This window comes from Loxodonta africana, chromosome 1 (genome assembly GCF_030014295.1).
Source record: "Loxodonta africana isolate mLoxAfr1 chromosome 1, mLoxAfr1.hap2, whole genome shotgun sequence".
In the NCBI taxonomy this organism is placed as follows: Eukaryota; Metazoa; Chordata; class Mammalia; order Proboscidea; family Elephantidae; genus Loxodonta; species Loxodonta africana.
Window position 1 is genome coordinate 91483774 of NC_087342.1, and position 16212 is coordinate 91499985.

Below are 16212 nucleotides of genomic sequence, written 5' to 3' on the forward strand. Positions count from 1 at the left end.
GGGTTGATCCTATTTTTTCTTCCATGATCTTTATTGTTTTAGCCTTTATGTTTAGGTCTTTGATCCACTTGGAGTTAGTTTTTGTGCATGGTGTGAGGTATGGGTCCTGTTTCATTCTTTTGCAAATGGATATCCAGGTATGCCAGCACCATTTGTTAAAAAGGCTATCATTTCCCCAATTGACTGACACTGGTCCTTTGTCAAATATCAGCTGCTCATACATGGATGGATTTATATCTGGGTTCTCAATTCTGTTCCATTGGTCTATGTGCCTGTTGTTGTACCAGTACCAGGCTGTTTTGACTACTGTAGCTGTATAATAGGTTCTGAAATCAGGTAGAGTGAGGCCTCCCACTTTCTTCTTCTTTTTCAGTAATGTTTTGCTTATCCGGGGGTTCTTTCCCTTCCATATGAAATTAGTGATTTGTTTCTCTATCCCCTTAAAGTATGACATTGGTATTTGGATTGGAAGTGCGCTATATCCACATTACTATTTATGTTTCCCTTCTCCCTCATTTTGGTTTTCTACACCTGCATTATGATAAACATCCTGAGAATGCTTTCTGCTACTGGCCACCAGAAGGCACTCTCCACTTGTTCACCTCACCTCATTGTAGTGTCCCTATTCTATGGAACTGCTCATCTGACCTACCTACTGCCTGAATCCAACCAGTCACCTGGGAACGAGAAGCTAGTGTCATTGTCCTACACTGTCATCACTCCTATGCTAAACCCCATCATCTACAACCTGAGGAACAATGACTTCAAGGGGGTAGTCAAGAGGACATTCAACGGCAGAGTCTTGCAGAAGTTAGATATGCTTTGAGTCCCTGTATGTAGAGTGTTTACAAAAAAAGAGTGGCAACTGAACCCACTAACAAAAGCTTAGGGTGAGGGAGTAGAAGATCTGTTTTTATTCCATCAGTGTCACTGTGATGGGTATAGATCAGTGTATCGGCCACGGTTCTAGCAAAAAACAGATGGTGCTGTCAAATTGAGATGATAGAGAGAGGTCTTAGAAGGAGATATCAGGGAATTACGACATAGTTTACACAAGAGAAATTCCATGCCTCTTTGCCCAAAGTGGCAGGAAGAAGTATTAACTGGAACCTAGGGAATTTTACAGGTTGAAAAAAAAAAAAAAGCCAATCAACAGGAGCTGTGTCTTTTCATAGAGGAAGGCATCTGCACAAGCCTTATTCTGCTCTGACCCTCTCAAATCTACTGCCCGTACCTATTCTTCACCAAACCAAGTATGAGACAGAGGGCAAGAAGGCCTGTTGATGTAGTACGTAAAGGACAGCCTTCTGGAGCACAGAACAGGATGCAGAAGTGTAAAGAATAGTTATTAAAATACCAACCACAAAACATTATATATTCTACAGTCAATTTGCTACAAAGATGAATCATGTAATATGTTTTTTTCCTTTTTTTTTTTAATTTTTATTGTGCTTTAAGTGAAAGATTACAAATCAAGTCAGTCTCTCATACAAAAACTTATATATACCTTGCTATACATTCCTAATTGCTCTTTCACTAATGAGACAGCACACTCTTCCATCCACTCTCTATTTTCATGTCCATTCAGCCCTGAACAACTGCTTCTTGCTCCATCTACAGGTTCCACATGAGCACATATAAGTGTTCTGGAATTCCCATTGTTTTAATGTTATCCATAATTTGTTATGACCCACACAGTTGAATGTCTTTGCATAGTAGATAAAACACAGGTTAACATCTTTCTGATATTCTCTGCTTTAGGCCAAGATCCATCAGACATTAGCAAAAATATCTCATTCCACGTTCTCTTCTGAATCTGGCTTGAAATCCTGACAAATTCCTGTCTACATATGGTCATAGTCATTTTTGAATTATCGTCAGCAAAATTTCACTAGCGTGTGATATTAATGACACTGATTTGCCTAGTAACATAAAATTATATTTAAAAAGACATGAAATAGGAAAAGCAGGTTAACTCAGGCCATGACTTTTTTTTTTTTTTTGGAAAGGAATCAAGGGAAGCAAACAGATTCCTTTTAGCAGTAGACTAATTCCCTCAGGCCATGAGCTGTCGTGAGCTGGTAGAATCTGAGGGAAGCATTCCTAGTTACCACCATGATACTTGTCTCTAGATTTATGCTTTGATACCAAGCCCAGGAATTGAAAGTTGAGATCATCTAGTCCAGAGTGTAAATCTGAAACAACATCCCTTTTAAGTGGGGGGGGTGGCCTGTGTGTGGTTGATATAGACCTCATCACATTTCATTTTGGGTATTTCACATAGGAAGCTCTTCATCATGGTTTTCTGTAGCCATTTCCTCTTTCATCTACCTAGACACGACTCATAAGCCCACATAGAATAAGCCTAATAGCTCGAAATTTTCTCCAAATCTCTTCTTATAATAGAAGACATGTACCCTGCCTTGTGTCCCCCTCACAGAATCCGTATAATCTCATCACCCTGATTGTTCTCCTTTGTCTACTCTCCAGGTCACAAACGCGTAGTGAGGCATCATGTGTCTGTCCTGTTATAGAATGCATCATCTGGGGTTCTTTGCCCTGTGGTTTCCAGTTGGGTTTGACAAGAGGAAACGAAGAATATGAATCATTGTGTGGAAGGAGAAAGAACTCAAGGCATTCCCTACCACCACTCCCTCTCTTTTCCTCCAGCGCTGTGCTACCGTAATGGCTTCATTCCTCTACCTACAGTGCACGTTGGGCAGCACATCTCCAAAGGGTGTGATTTTGCTGGATTCTGGAAATTCCCTTCTGCTGTCTCTTCAGAATAGAGATGGTAATAGCATCCAGCTGTTCCTAGTTCCAGGAAGCTTGACCATCTATTGTTGTTACCTGCCTACACCTCTGTAAGTACTCTGCTTGTTGCATGCTTTTCAGTGACCACTTTCATTGTGCCGTCTGTTCTCTTCCAGGACTCCACCTGATATAGAGTCCTCAAAGGTAATTTATTCATGTTCCAGAATTGACACATTGTTTCTCTATGCTCATGCCAACATTTGGTTTACCATACTACATGTGAATTCAGAAGTGTACTGGTAACAGAGATGGAAGAAAGGCAAAGGCAGCAATAGGCTGGCAAATAATGCGTGAAGTTCAGAGGGACCCCCATGTGTAGAGGCTTCCCTGGGTGTCTTGGGGAGATCAACGAAAAGGAAGACAAGCCCACTGTCAGAGGGAGAGCACAGCCAGAGTGGAATGATTACAGTTGTCATCCAGAATAACATAGATAAATTGCAAGAGGAAGGAATAAAATCTAAAAGCAAAAAGCAAACATGTCCAGAGGTGGGGGCAGGATTGAGGCATGCCATTCTCAGCCCTCGATCTCCAGTGTTTGGAGATTAGTGCAGCTTGTGGGATGTCTGAGGCCCTGTGACCTGGGGGGACAGTGGTCTCCCTAGAGAACAAGTACAAAGTGCAGCACAAGGAAGGAATGCAGACAAGTATCCAAGAGTGGCCAAGTCAAAGCTGAAGCTTTCTTGAGCACAGAGTGAAGACTCACACTATTCCACCACCTTCTCTCCTCCACCTGCCCTTCTCATCCCCACCTGCTACTCACCTCAGCCCAGCAAATATGCACATTCTAAAAGATATTCTAACCTCAACTTTTTTTCTAATTTATAATCTTTCACTCATCATATTAACCATTTACTGCATCCTCAATGAAAGGGTAAGAGAAAAATTACTAAAACAATGAGTTCCTCTTAAGGGCAAGTAAATGATAAGGCTGGACTGGGAGTAAGACATTTTAGCCGTTTCATCCCCAGGGAAGGAAGGTTGCTACACTGGCCTAGGGTATTGGGTACTATGTGGAAGGGGTTCTGAGCACCTGGGGTAATAGACCCTTCTCCTTACATGTCCTTCCATCTTCCTATGTGTTATATCTGAGTAGACAGACCTCATCACAGAGAAGCCGAAAGAAGAGAAGGCAGGGTCCACAGAGAAACAAAGTGGAAGTGAGAACCACTGAAGTCTTGTTAGTCCCACACAGGGCAGCTCTCTCAACCTGTGAGAGAAAATGTTAATGACCAGATTCAGATGCTCTGGGCATTTTGAAGTTAAAAGGTTCACCTTTGACTTGATAAGATCCTCTATAGCATAAGGCTGTTCCCCACTGCCTCAGTTCTTGTCATATTTCAGAAGCCATGAGCAACACATCAGTGTCTAGGGCCCAGTCACCGCCTGGGGAATGACAATAGAGGATCCGAGCAGAGCCTACAGGAGAAGATGATACTTAAGGCAGGATGGTGAGATGCACGAAGTGAACGACATTGGCACCCATCCTCTTTATTTCAGGTTTATATAGATGGCCCATTCACCCAGCCTCCCCTTCCATACTAGTACATGCAGAGTGCACCCCTCAAGTAGTTCTCATGCCGTGATGGGGGCAGTGAGTTTCTTGAATAACTGATTAATATTCTTACCCAGTTGAGATTCAGGAGGCTAAACCCCAGAAACCAGAGCAGTGTCAGGAAAAAATGGAAGAAAAAAACAGTGCCAGGTCCAAGCATTTACTCTCCTGGAAGTCAGTTTGCAGCTATCTCTTTGGTGTGTGTGAGCACCTGATGTGCTTGACCTGAATGTTGCCACTCTGTTGTTCTCATCAGTAACTGGGGCTTAATTCTTTCTTCCCACCATTGAGCACAGCTGGGAGGCTGTATCAACATGTACCTGTTACCCATTAACCCATCGCTATCGATTTGATTCCAAGTCACAGTGACCTTATAAGACAGAGTAGAACAGCCCCATAGGGTCTCCAAGGAGTGCCCTGTGGATTCAAGCTGCTGACCTTTTGGTTAGCAGCCATAGCTCTTAACCACTACCCCACCAGGGTTTCCATATACATATTAGTTACGCTTGATTAATCCTTTACGAGTACTTGGTTTAATGACATGTTTTATCTTGTCAGGAATGAGAAAAGCAGAAGGATGACATTTTGCATAAAGGTAATTCAGGTGACATGAGAATCAGTTCCTGGTGCCCTGGGTGCCCTATCAGCAGAGCTCAGGCAACTTTCCAGTTCTGCTCTTTAGGATCCTCATGGAGGTTCACGGAAACATGGAGCCCAGAGGTGTTCACAAGGGCTGAGGCTCCCTGGTGAAAGACGATGTACCCTGGACAGGGGTGCTTAGGGGAGGTGATGACAGTGACTGACCAGGCCTCCAGCCTCTGGCCTCACCTTCAGCATTACACTTTCTCAGGCTCACTAGCTGCCAAGCTCCTGAATCCCAGCAATCTCCTCTCTTACCTTTAACTTCTCATGACTGGGTGCAAAAGGCCCCTAGACCAGGCAGTGATCTTTCTGCTAATCTGTCTGTCTGTCTGCCAAGTCCTGTCCAGGATTTTTGGCCTGTGTGGGTCACCATCTCTGGCCACACAGTAACAATGGGAAGGAATAGGGCAAATCACCATGTGCAGTAGGACCCCTAGAGGTCAGACAGAGGAAGGCCATATTCCCAGGCCCTTCCTTACCTGAGACCTTCCCCTTGCCCATCACAGCCCCAAGGATCAGAGCAGCAAGGAGCACTAGTGATTCCCACACTGATTGGGATGAGCTGGGAAGTTGCTTCTAAGAAGAGTATGAACGGGGTTCTTTGGCCCTCAGGCCAAAGCCTGACGCTGCCACGGGCACCCAGAACAGCTCCTGTTATGCCAGTTCTGCTAAGAGGTTTCCACTCCTACATCCCCCTCTTTAACTCACCTAAGTATAAGGGGCCTGGGAAGCCCCTCGTACCACGCAAAGTACGAGTATCTCTGCTTCTCTCCAGAGGGCACCACCATGGCCACCCACCTCTGGATGGTCCCTTCCCCTGCAGGCCTGGTCTCCACAATCTCCATGTCTTGAGTCTGGTCCTCCCCGTCCTGCTGCCAGGTCATGGTGATCTCTGCCAGGTAGAAGCCCAGGGCCCAGCACCTCAGGGTAATGTTCCCTTCAGGGCCTGGATGACCTGTCACATATGGTGCTGATGGTGAGCCTGAAGAAGGTCAGACATCTCAGTAACATTTAAGCACACAGAGGAGACATACGGTTTCTCCAGGGTAAGGAAAATAGCCAGAAACCCAGACACCAGCCTTACTATCTAGGGGTCAGCAATTCTCAAACTTAAAATTTGGGTTCTAGGATAGCCTTTCTTGTTAACCATTAATTCTCTCTTTTTTCAAATGTGCCTCATCTGCTGTTATATTTCAGGTTTGTAATTTCTATTTGGTTTCTTTTCTAGTTCTCTCTTAGATTTTTTAACTTCCAGTTCTCTGATCAGGTTTTCAAGTATGTCATTTTGTTAGACAAAAAGACAAAAGAGTTTCACAATCAGGGAAGTGTTTGTGGGACGGCTTCCATCACTGTTACGTCTGCTGTTTCTGCTTCATGGTGTCTTATCTCTTCAAAGTGAACACGGGTATCTTTGATTGTGTACTGCATCTTTTTACAAATAATAATAATAACCAAAAAAAGATAGAATTAATTTTAGCCTAAGATGATGATTTTTTTTTATCTCCAGAAAGTTTTCTGTACATTTGTGTCTGTTATACCTGATAGGTTTCCAATTCAGGAGTGCTTCATTCCAAACTGGAAGCTGGAATCCAAATCAGATCACCAAGGAGAAACATGCACTATATAAAATCCTGTGGGAGTTGTTCACAGCAGGTCAAAACTACCTCTGGAAGCAGCATCTCTGAGTTCCTGCTTAAAGTGGGGTGGTCCACCAGAGTCTCTACCTTCATGTCCACTGGCTTTCACCTCTGTTTCCACTCAGCACCAGAAGGCAGCCAAGAGCTTCTTATATCTGCAGGTTCAGCAAATGCCTTCAGGGAAGAAGGGGCCCTAGTGCCCTAGATTACTGAGCTCACCTTCCTGGGCTGTGTTCTCACCTGGGCCTGTCTCCATGCTGGAGATGCTCCCTTCTGCGTTCCCATGGGCACTGAGCCTCGGGGCTCCTTGTCACATCCTCTTACATCACGCCTGCCTCTTGAGCCACTTCACTGTGAGGCATGCAGAGTTGGTGAGAGGGATGAGAAACCCCAGGAGGATGGGGATGGGTGGTGGAGAGAGAAACCAAAATGAAAGAAGAATTCTTGAGACAACTCCCCACCACCACCCCGTTTCCCCACTTGCTTCAGCCCCCCCCCCATTCCCCCCCCCACTCAAGGGGCTGAGGCCCTTCTTACGGGCTTGCTCAGCACCCACCAGGCCAGTCCTTTGGCTCTTCCCTCCCCAGCATCAGTTTATCCTGATTCTGTACTCACCTGCCAGATCTCAGTCAAGGTCAGGACCCACTAGACCAGCAGGTGGACAGCTCCAGGAAGCATGATCTGGCTTCTCTTGGAGTCCAGAAATGATTCTGGACTATTATTCTGTTTTACTGAGACAATTCACCCACTAACTCTGATTCACAAACCCAAGGGAAAGTAGAGAGTGTATGTCATCACCCATTCTGGGCAGGATAACAAGAACAAGGAATGAGAGGTGGCCGCTAGGAAGGGAAAGTGGTACAGAGTTCTCAGGAGAGAGCTAGCCTTACAGTTGGCCCCTTGGCTGAGTTTGTCTTGCCCATCCTGCCATCAGTGTCACAGCTGGAGATGTTCATATCCAAGTGGAGAATTTCTAATGTTCCTTGATCCTTTAACAAACAGTTCTTGTCCCCTTCTCCCCTGGAGTCCTGGGCCCTGCTATCAGAGTGAACCACTATGCTCCTTTTTCTTCTTTTTCTCTTTCTAGAATCTCTCTTCCTGAGCTAGACTTGCAGGTCCCAGCTCTCCTATTCTGGAATAGTGCAGTGGTCATGAACATGGGCTATGAGGCCAAATGCCTGGGTGCTCCACCACTACTTGTGGGTGACTTTTGGTGGGTAACTGAACCTCTCATTCCTGTTGCATTATGTGTCAAGGAGAAGAAAGGCAGTCACCCCCCCCCCCATAGAAGTACTGTGAGGATGAAGTTTCAGTAGCTTCAGGGTAACTCTGCTTCAGGCTGTGAACATGACCAGGAAGATTTCAGGAAGTGTATCCAGCTGAAGGAAGAGCTGAAGGAGCAATGACTGCCACAGGGGATCCCTGTCTGGGCTGCTGTCTTAGAATGGTTTGACACCTGTGTCTCTGGTATTGTCCCTCAGAGTCAGTCAGATGGGCAAACTCTCGTTCAATACCCTTATTCCTTCAGTGGGTTATAAAACCCTTCTACAATCTGATGAGAGCCTTCCCAATGCCTGCCTCCAGCTAAAGTACCTGCAATCCCATAAAATTTTGCATGCAGCTTTTAGGGAGTTTGGGGACCCCTGAAGGACAAGGATCTATGGTGTCTGTCCACACTTTCTCTCAGAGTGAAAAAGAAATTCATGGCAACAGCATCTCTTCAAGTGTCTCCTGCCTGTCCCCTCCCCTCTCAATGTCAAACCTATTTCCTGCTATTGATCATAATACAGTTTTAAATCCCCACTCTGTCCCTTCAGAGCTTGGGCTCCAGCACTCACCCACTGGGAACCAAGGGAAGGAAGAAAGCATTCAGTTGAGAAGAGGAAAAGGAGGAGTTAAAGGCGTCTAGTCTCTGTGGTTTTCACTGTGGAGTAGTGGTTAAGAGCTATGGCTGCTAACTAAAAGGTTGGCAGTTGGAATCCACCAGCAGTCCTTGGAAGCCCTGTGGGGCAGTCCTACTCTGTCTTTTATGGTCGCTATGAGCTGGAATCGATGGCATGGTTTTTTAAAGTTTTTACTGGCAGTTTGATTAGAAATTATGACCGGTATTTCTTGATTCTTTAGGATATCCAGTGCCCTGCTGGGTCTTAGGTTATCTTGGTGCTTATTTTTTAAATGCTGTGCTGTGGTAATTTCAAACAGACGTGAAAGTAGAGAGAAGAATACAATGAATCTCCGTGCACTCTTCACTCACCTGACAATCTTGGTTTATCTATATTCTCAACCATCACCCACACAGAATTATGTTGCAGCAAATCTCAGACAGTATATTATTTCATCTGTTAGTTATTTTTTAAAAAGATGCCAGCATTTAGTTTCTTTGAGAGAAATTGCAAGAGAGGCAGATGGGGAGAATGCTGAAACTGACAAAAGATATTTTCAAATACAATTAAAATACGTATTTGTGAGAACTCTATGTGTGTGTGTATATGTATATAGGTATATACATATATATGGAAACCCTGACGGCATAGTGGTTAGGAGCTCCAGCTGCTAACCAAAAGGTCGACAGTTTGAATCCACCACGTGCTCCTTGGAAACTCTATTAGGCAGTTCAACTCTTTTCTACAGGGTTGCTATGAGTCGGAATCAACTCGATGGCAATAGGTTTGGGTTTTTTTGGGTTATATATATACTGAATGATCAGTATCTCTTAACCAAACCCAAAACTGAACCCATTGTTGTCAAGTCCTGTAGTATGACAGATGGCTTTTGGGTGGCCTTTCTCACCATGGTCTTGGAACCCCCACCCAAGTGCAAATAGGGTAATCATGGCCAATGAGATTGGTCAGTTTTGCCATCCTACTGGGCTTCAAATGAGCCATCCCAGAGGCAGAAAAAAGAGGATCTCACCAACACCAAGGAAGAAGGGCCAAGAGCAGAGTGCATCCTTTGGACCCGGGATCCTTGTGCTGAGAAGCTCCTGGAATCAGAAGACAGAGGAGAGGAAGCTATAACATGGAAGATGTTGAGAAGTGGTGGCAGAGAAATGGTGACAGGGGAGAGGGGCAGGAGACGGCGCATTGGGCTTCTCTGCCCAAGATAGCAAGAAAGATGAGTGCCATTGGCCAGGAGACTAGCTGGAAGAGTAGGGAGCCTCCAGGTACTTGGTGGAGCTAGGTTTGCTAAGCCACGGAGCTAGGACTGAGCACCTTTGGGCCAAGGTTTACTGGCAGTGTGGGGTGCCTCTGGGCACTTACTATACTAAAGAGGTTTGAACACTTGCCCAAGAAGGGCAGTAGGCCAAGGGCCAGAGAGCGGTGCCTGTGAGCACAGCCGAGATGGAAGAACTGTATCCTGAGCATTCCGGAACCTGAATTGTAACCTGTTATGTCCCTAATGAACCCCATAATCATGAGTATTATCTGTGAGTTTTGTGGCTGTTGCAATGAATTATTGGACACAGCAGAGAAGCAAAGAGTGCCGTGGAAGGGATTGCTAGGGTCAGAATTTGTAAAGATGGCAGAGAAGGAAGGCATGTCTAACCTCTGCCTCAAAGGAACCAGATTTGGGCTGTTGATCCTGATTCTCCTTCCCCTTTGTGAAGTTAGAGGAAGTCAGACACACCAGGTGTACAAGTCCATCCTAACATGAGCAGACTCTGTGTGTTACACAGTAGGACTGCTCCCTAGGGTTTTCTTGGCTGTGATCGTTTATGGAATCAGATCCCCAGGGCTTTCTTCCTAGGCACCTCTGGATGGATTCGATGAACCAACCTTTAGGTTAGCAGTTGAGCACAAACTGCTTGTAGCACCTAGGGACCTTCAGCACCTCTTAGACACTTAATAAAAGAAAGCTCAAAGCTGAGAAGCCAACAGGAACCATATCCTCTCTAAAATTTCTTTTGGCTTGTTTTCAGGGCGGTATTTGGTATCTCTGAATTGGGACACTGGACATTTCTATACCCCCATTGCATAGGGACTCCTGAGTTTAAAAGAAAAAAAAAAATTGTCACTCCTGTTAATTTGTACTTGTGAGGCCCCAACCCACCTTATGGGCCCTCCCTTTGGACTGGGTAGAATAAAGAAAAAACCGGAGCAAGAAAATGACACCCAGATCTTTGCCTTCAGGAAATTTTCTCTAGAACAGACAGACCAAAAGCAATAGAGCAACATATGGGAGCAGGTCCATCAGGGAGGGTTTGATCTTGCGTTTGCATTCTCACCTTTCCCCTTTGCCATCCATAAACCAAATAAACAAACCCATTGCCACAGAGTCGATTCTGACTCATAGCGAGCATGTAGCTCAGAGTAGAACTTCCCCATAGGGTTTCCAAGGAACTGCTGGTAGATTTGAATTGCTGACCTTTTGGTTAGCAGCCAAGCTCTTAAGCACTGTGCCAGCAGGGCTCCTAGCCAGGCCCAAACTTCAGCATGATGGATACTACACAATGGCAGGGTGCAAGGTTTCATCCCCTCTGTACAGCCTCCTGGAGAATGCTCATGAGGTGTTCTGAGAACGTCCCTAAAAAGTGGTCTACTCACACCAATTACCCTGGTTATCCCACAGAAGATGATTTATTATAATAGACTTAATATATTAGAGAAAGGTGCAAAGTGTTTCTATTCATTGGAATATTATTTAAATAGTGGAAGTTTCACTTAACATGTAACAAATGGGTGGTGGCACTGACAACCACACTCTCTCACTTTTGTTCCAAGCCTTTTTAAGACAGATTCTCACTTCTGCATTAGGCCAGTCTTCCCGTGAAGCAATTTTAGTCTAACAGCTTCCGTACTGGGGGGTGGGTGGTTGCTTTTTATTTTCTTTTTCAGAGACATGGAGTATCTTTCTTCTTAACTGATTTTCCAGACTTCAGGGTTTCTTTAGGGGGAAGCTGCTTAAGGAGGGTTCTGGGTGGACAAGCCCTTGAGGATTTGCTTAGGTGTCCCCAGACACTGTGTGCTGACTGCCTCCCGAAGGTCCTAAAAAGGCCTCTTATGCTGCCGTGTAAGTATAGATGCTGACAGATCCTCCCAGCCCCGTCACACAGCTTTCACATGAAATTTGGGGTCAGAGAGGTCTCTTAGTGTTTCTTGAGGGAACTCATGTTTGGCTTTATTTCCTCTGATTTCTATATTTGGATTTGGACAAGTTTCCTCTGCAATTTACTCTCTGGAAGGGTATACACTGAAAACCCAGGTCATTTTCAGCTTCTGAATGGCATTGAAAAGTCCGGTTTTCTAGTTGCCTATGGTGGGCACAGGGGGGTTGGCTACCCAGAAGGATTTGAGGTATTTTTAGGAGAATCTTCCTCTTCCAGTAGGGCAGGAGTAAAGTCTATAAGGAGTCCAACAGTCTATGGACATCTCTGGGATGGAGGGAGTAGAGCTTCGATTTTTTTTTTGGTTGTGAGTCTTGAGGGGAGTGTTTCAGACCCTGGCTTTGCCAGTGGATGTGTTCACTGAGCAAGTAATTTCTACTTCTTACAATAAAGTCAAGGGGAATGGAACCATCTTGCAACCAACTAAACACAGATGAGAAGATGAGAATGAGAATTTCTGGAGAAATCCTTGTTTGTAGGCTTCTCTTAAACTTTGTGCTTAAGATTGTATAGCAGTATCTTCTTGAAACAAATTCCGAGTGAGAAAGTCGTTGAGAGGGCATTTAGCAAGTTGTCACAGGACAAATACTGAAAAATTACTGCTTGACCAGTACATGAAAGGCCTGGCCCTCTGCCAGAGGCCCCACAAGCACTGCTGTAGCCTAAGTTGGCAAGAACAGTCAGATGGAACTGCCATATACTGTCTCTGGTGGAAATTATACCACAGGGAGAGCAAGCCAGGCAGCCTCTTTCTATGATTTGGAAAATTGTTACTATTAAGCCTGGAGCTTTGATCGTTACAAGAGGTTCATGGTGCCTACAGAGCCACTCATCTCTGTCTCCCAGGTAACTATGACCTACTCTCTGAGCAGCTGACATTCCTACCCTGTTTGGTTCTTGTCTCTTCTTGAGACTGTACACAGGCAACAGGTGCAGCAGGTCTCCCCACAGCTGCTGAAAGGAACCCTGGTGACATCTGCCCTCTTGGCACCAGGATTCTGCCCTTCCTGGAGTGGGGAGGCTTCCAAGGACCCATGTGACTTTACGAATATCTACAACTCAGTAATGGTGCTGTGGTCTTCCAGGCTAAATGGTCCCTTCCTGGCCTCCTCAGGGGTGCTGGAGAGAGTTATTTTCAACAACCAGTTCATTCAAGAGAAGTGCTTACTGGCTCACCCATCTGTATTCCTAAAGCAAGAGTGGTGGGTGAGGTGGGCTGGGGTTGCACCCGGGTCCTGTGTTGCAGCTAATTGCGTTTGTCACCGATGTCCACACAGGGAATCACTAAGAACTTAGGATGAAAAGTATGAATACTTGTGTACGAGCTACAGTTTTGAGCCTTAACCCTAGTTCACACAGAAGAAAGCTCCACTGCCCCTTCTTCAGGAACTGTTTATGCAGATGTTTCGCTGGACTTCTCAACAGTTCTAAATTGCAGGTGGGCACTTTACATGCAAATGGTTCTGATGACCTATGTGGCTGGGTACATCACTGACTGCCCCCGGCAGCTCAGAGACACAGCCAGGCTGCCCCTCAGAGAAGGTGCAGTGCTTGGCACCATCAAAGCAGGGTGGGAAAAATTCTCAGTCCAGGAAGAAGCACCGCTGTTGCTGGTTACTTCCTTACCCAGTAAGAAATAGATGAACCTTAGACCAGATTATGTCTCTACACTTTTCTGTAATAAATGCGATTGCACGTCCCTGCAGGTGGTCTGAAGCCCTACACTCCTCAGTTGGCCTGTCCTCACCCGTACTTGCCGTGACATTTCTTTAGAGGTAGGATGGGTTATACTCTTTTTATCCCCTCCCCAAATCATGACACATTAAATGAAGAAATTTCCTCTCTAGAACCCTGTAATGCCTACTCCCCCAGCCCCACCCCTCCTCACTTTAGGTTTTACCCCCGACAGGGGTTTTTCAGAGGGAGAAGTCAGAAAGCTCCACAGAACGGGACAGGCTGATAGTCCCACAGCCCATGATGCATGCAAAGTTACTGAGGCAGAAGAGTGTAAATGTTGTATTGGCCAAGACTCGCTTGAACTGAGTTGCCATATTACCTCTTCACTTGTTCGCAAAGCAGCCTTGACTTGTCTTGCTGAGAATTCGATGGACACAGATCCTGATGAGCAAGGAGCTTCAATCAAATGCACTCTTTTCACATTTTGTTGAAATAAACCTCCACATTTGGAGAAGAGTCACCGTTTGTCATGTCAGCCCATGCCCAGCCACCTCCTCGATGCCACTTTTGACAAGGGGGTGGGGGATGCAGTGGTGGAGGGAGCCCCGCCATGCCCCTGCAACATGTTCCTATGCTTTGTCTCTTGAACTTACCTAAGAATGAGTGGGGGAAAGTGGTAAAAAGCTGGCCCTGGCCAGCCCTAACCTACTGGTTGAATCAAGGTAAAGATGCTGCAAGGCTGTCAGTACTCTGGAACTCCTCAGCTGGAAGTTAACCCTTCTGTGTCATTTTTTCTGAGAGTGGGTTTAGGGCAGAGGTGAAAAAGGCCACAAGGAAGAAGGAACTTGGCCCACTGGGAGCATGTGCTGAGCAGGAAAACTTCCTGAAAGAAAGCCTTGGAAGCCCAAGTCCATTCTCTCAGAAGTCTCCTTCCCAGCAGGCAAGTTGAGAAGGCTCTAATATACTTAGTAATTAACACTGGGACCAAATGGAAGATATTGGAGATTTTATGGAAAGGCTTTAGATTCTCCTCACCATGAACTAGCTACTTAATGCTTCTTGAAATCTAACTTTGGGCACAGGAAGGCACGAGGGGAAGAGACTTACAGGATTGTGTGCCTTTAACCCTCTACCTCAGGTTCTCTGAAAAGGATCTCTCTATGAACCCACATGGCTGAAGCAGGAACAAACACCAATGTCTAAACATCTACAAAGAAAGGTGCAGGACACAAGGAAGTACTAGGGGATTACTGGCTTTTGCTGATTGTTGACACTCAGTGCTACGTGTCTATCTCCCTTGTTGGAATATGTGGTAAAGGATGGCTTTTTCTAAAATGAAATAAAATGTTAGGTTCTTAAAAAGAAAACATTAGTGCCTGATTCAAAGACAGTTATGGTTCCAGGACGATCGTGTCTCCCAGATGGCAATAGTGAGGTGGGCCAGGGACTTTTCTCAAGGACCAAAGAGAAAAGCATCAGGGAGATAAGCACCGGGAGGTTATCTCACAATTAAGTACAGTGAAGAGCCTGGTGTGGATGGATCACAAATGTCTCTTCCTATTCAGATTCCAGTGCTCAGTACCCGGTACAGAATGTGGCCAAAACTCACCAATCAATCAATTATCTAAGCAAAAAGGGGCAGGTATAAGTGAACAGGGAAAACTCTGTGATTTCTCTCTTGACATAAATTTAAAAATTGTTGATATATGCTTACCTTGCAAACAGATAGGAAGGTAGGTGGATCAATGATTGGGTGAATGGATGGATGGACAGGCATGAATTTTTTGTGTGTGTTTCTCTCTACCTCTGTCTATGTCTGTCCTCCACCTCTGTCTATAACTGCCATTGTTTCCTCATAATCATACCTCTACTTACAAAAGTAACATCTTTTATCTCATTTTAGAGAATCTTGCCTACAAATTGTATTACTGGTCACACAACAAAGAAAAAAAAAAAAGAAATCTGTGAAAACCAGGATAGGGGAATCAAACACTTCTGACTTGGAGCAGAGGGAAGATGCATGGAGCTGAGGTCTCCAGGGGAGAGCAGGGCTGTGTTTCACTTGCCGAGTTGAGCCTGCTGAAAGCAAACAGAGTGTGGGAAGAGTGCCCAGACATTGTGCCCTGGTGGATTTGAAGGGAGCGCTATTTCTCCAGATCCCTCTCTGTGTGTCCTTCGATCTTTGTTCTCTAGGTCCCAGTTGTTGTTATGAAAAGGATTAGAGAATTTCCAGAGTCTTTTCATCAATCTCTTTTCATTTGTCTTTCTGCCTTTTCAAAAACACAACCAGGGATACAAGCTGGTAGTTTCACTACAAACGAAATTGTAGATAATTCTTTTGAAACGTGCTACAATAGTTGAAATTTCTGTTAATGCCTGAGCTACATTTTTGGTCCATCAAAGTCAGGTGTGCCCAAGTCAGAATTAACCTTGAACTCTCTCATTCTGGGTGGATTCTATGTGATCCATATCTGCAGTAAGAATTTTAGAGCCAGAATTGATTGCTCCACTATTGCTCCTATTTTTCAGAACAAGAAAAACTAGCTTGAACCTGTGGAGTCCGGGGCCACCCAGAAGGCACCTGCATTTTCCCATGGATGTCCAGCTTCCTGGTCAGCCACCTCTGCCTCACTCAATCCACAGTACAGAAAGAACCCTCCTGTGCTGCTGAATCAGAACCAGAGCGAGCAGAGCAGTGGTGCCCCCGTCTAGCCACAGGGCTGAGGCCAGACTATCCTAGCTCCCATTATTGTCCCTCAGTTTGGATATCCTCAGTGTCTCCCTCT

The 16212-nt window shown here is 45.3% G+C and overlaps 1 long non-coding RNA gene across 1 annotated transcript; it reads left to right on the top strand.

Annotated features, from left to right (window-relative positions):
- The first annotated feature begins 7924 nt into the window (after window positions 1-7924).
- On the top strand, window positions 7925-15833 carry LOC135231150 (uncharacterized). Its single transcript, XR_010321665.1, has 3 exons — window positions 7925-13187; window positions 13456-13524; window positions 13659-15833. It is a non-coding gene; the product is annotated as an uncharacterized LOC135231150 (long non-coding RNA).
- The last annotated feature ends 379 nt before the right edge of the window (window positions 15834-16212 follow it).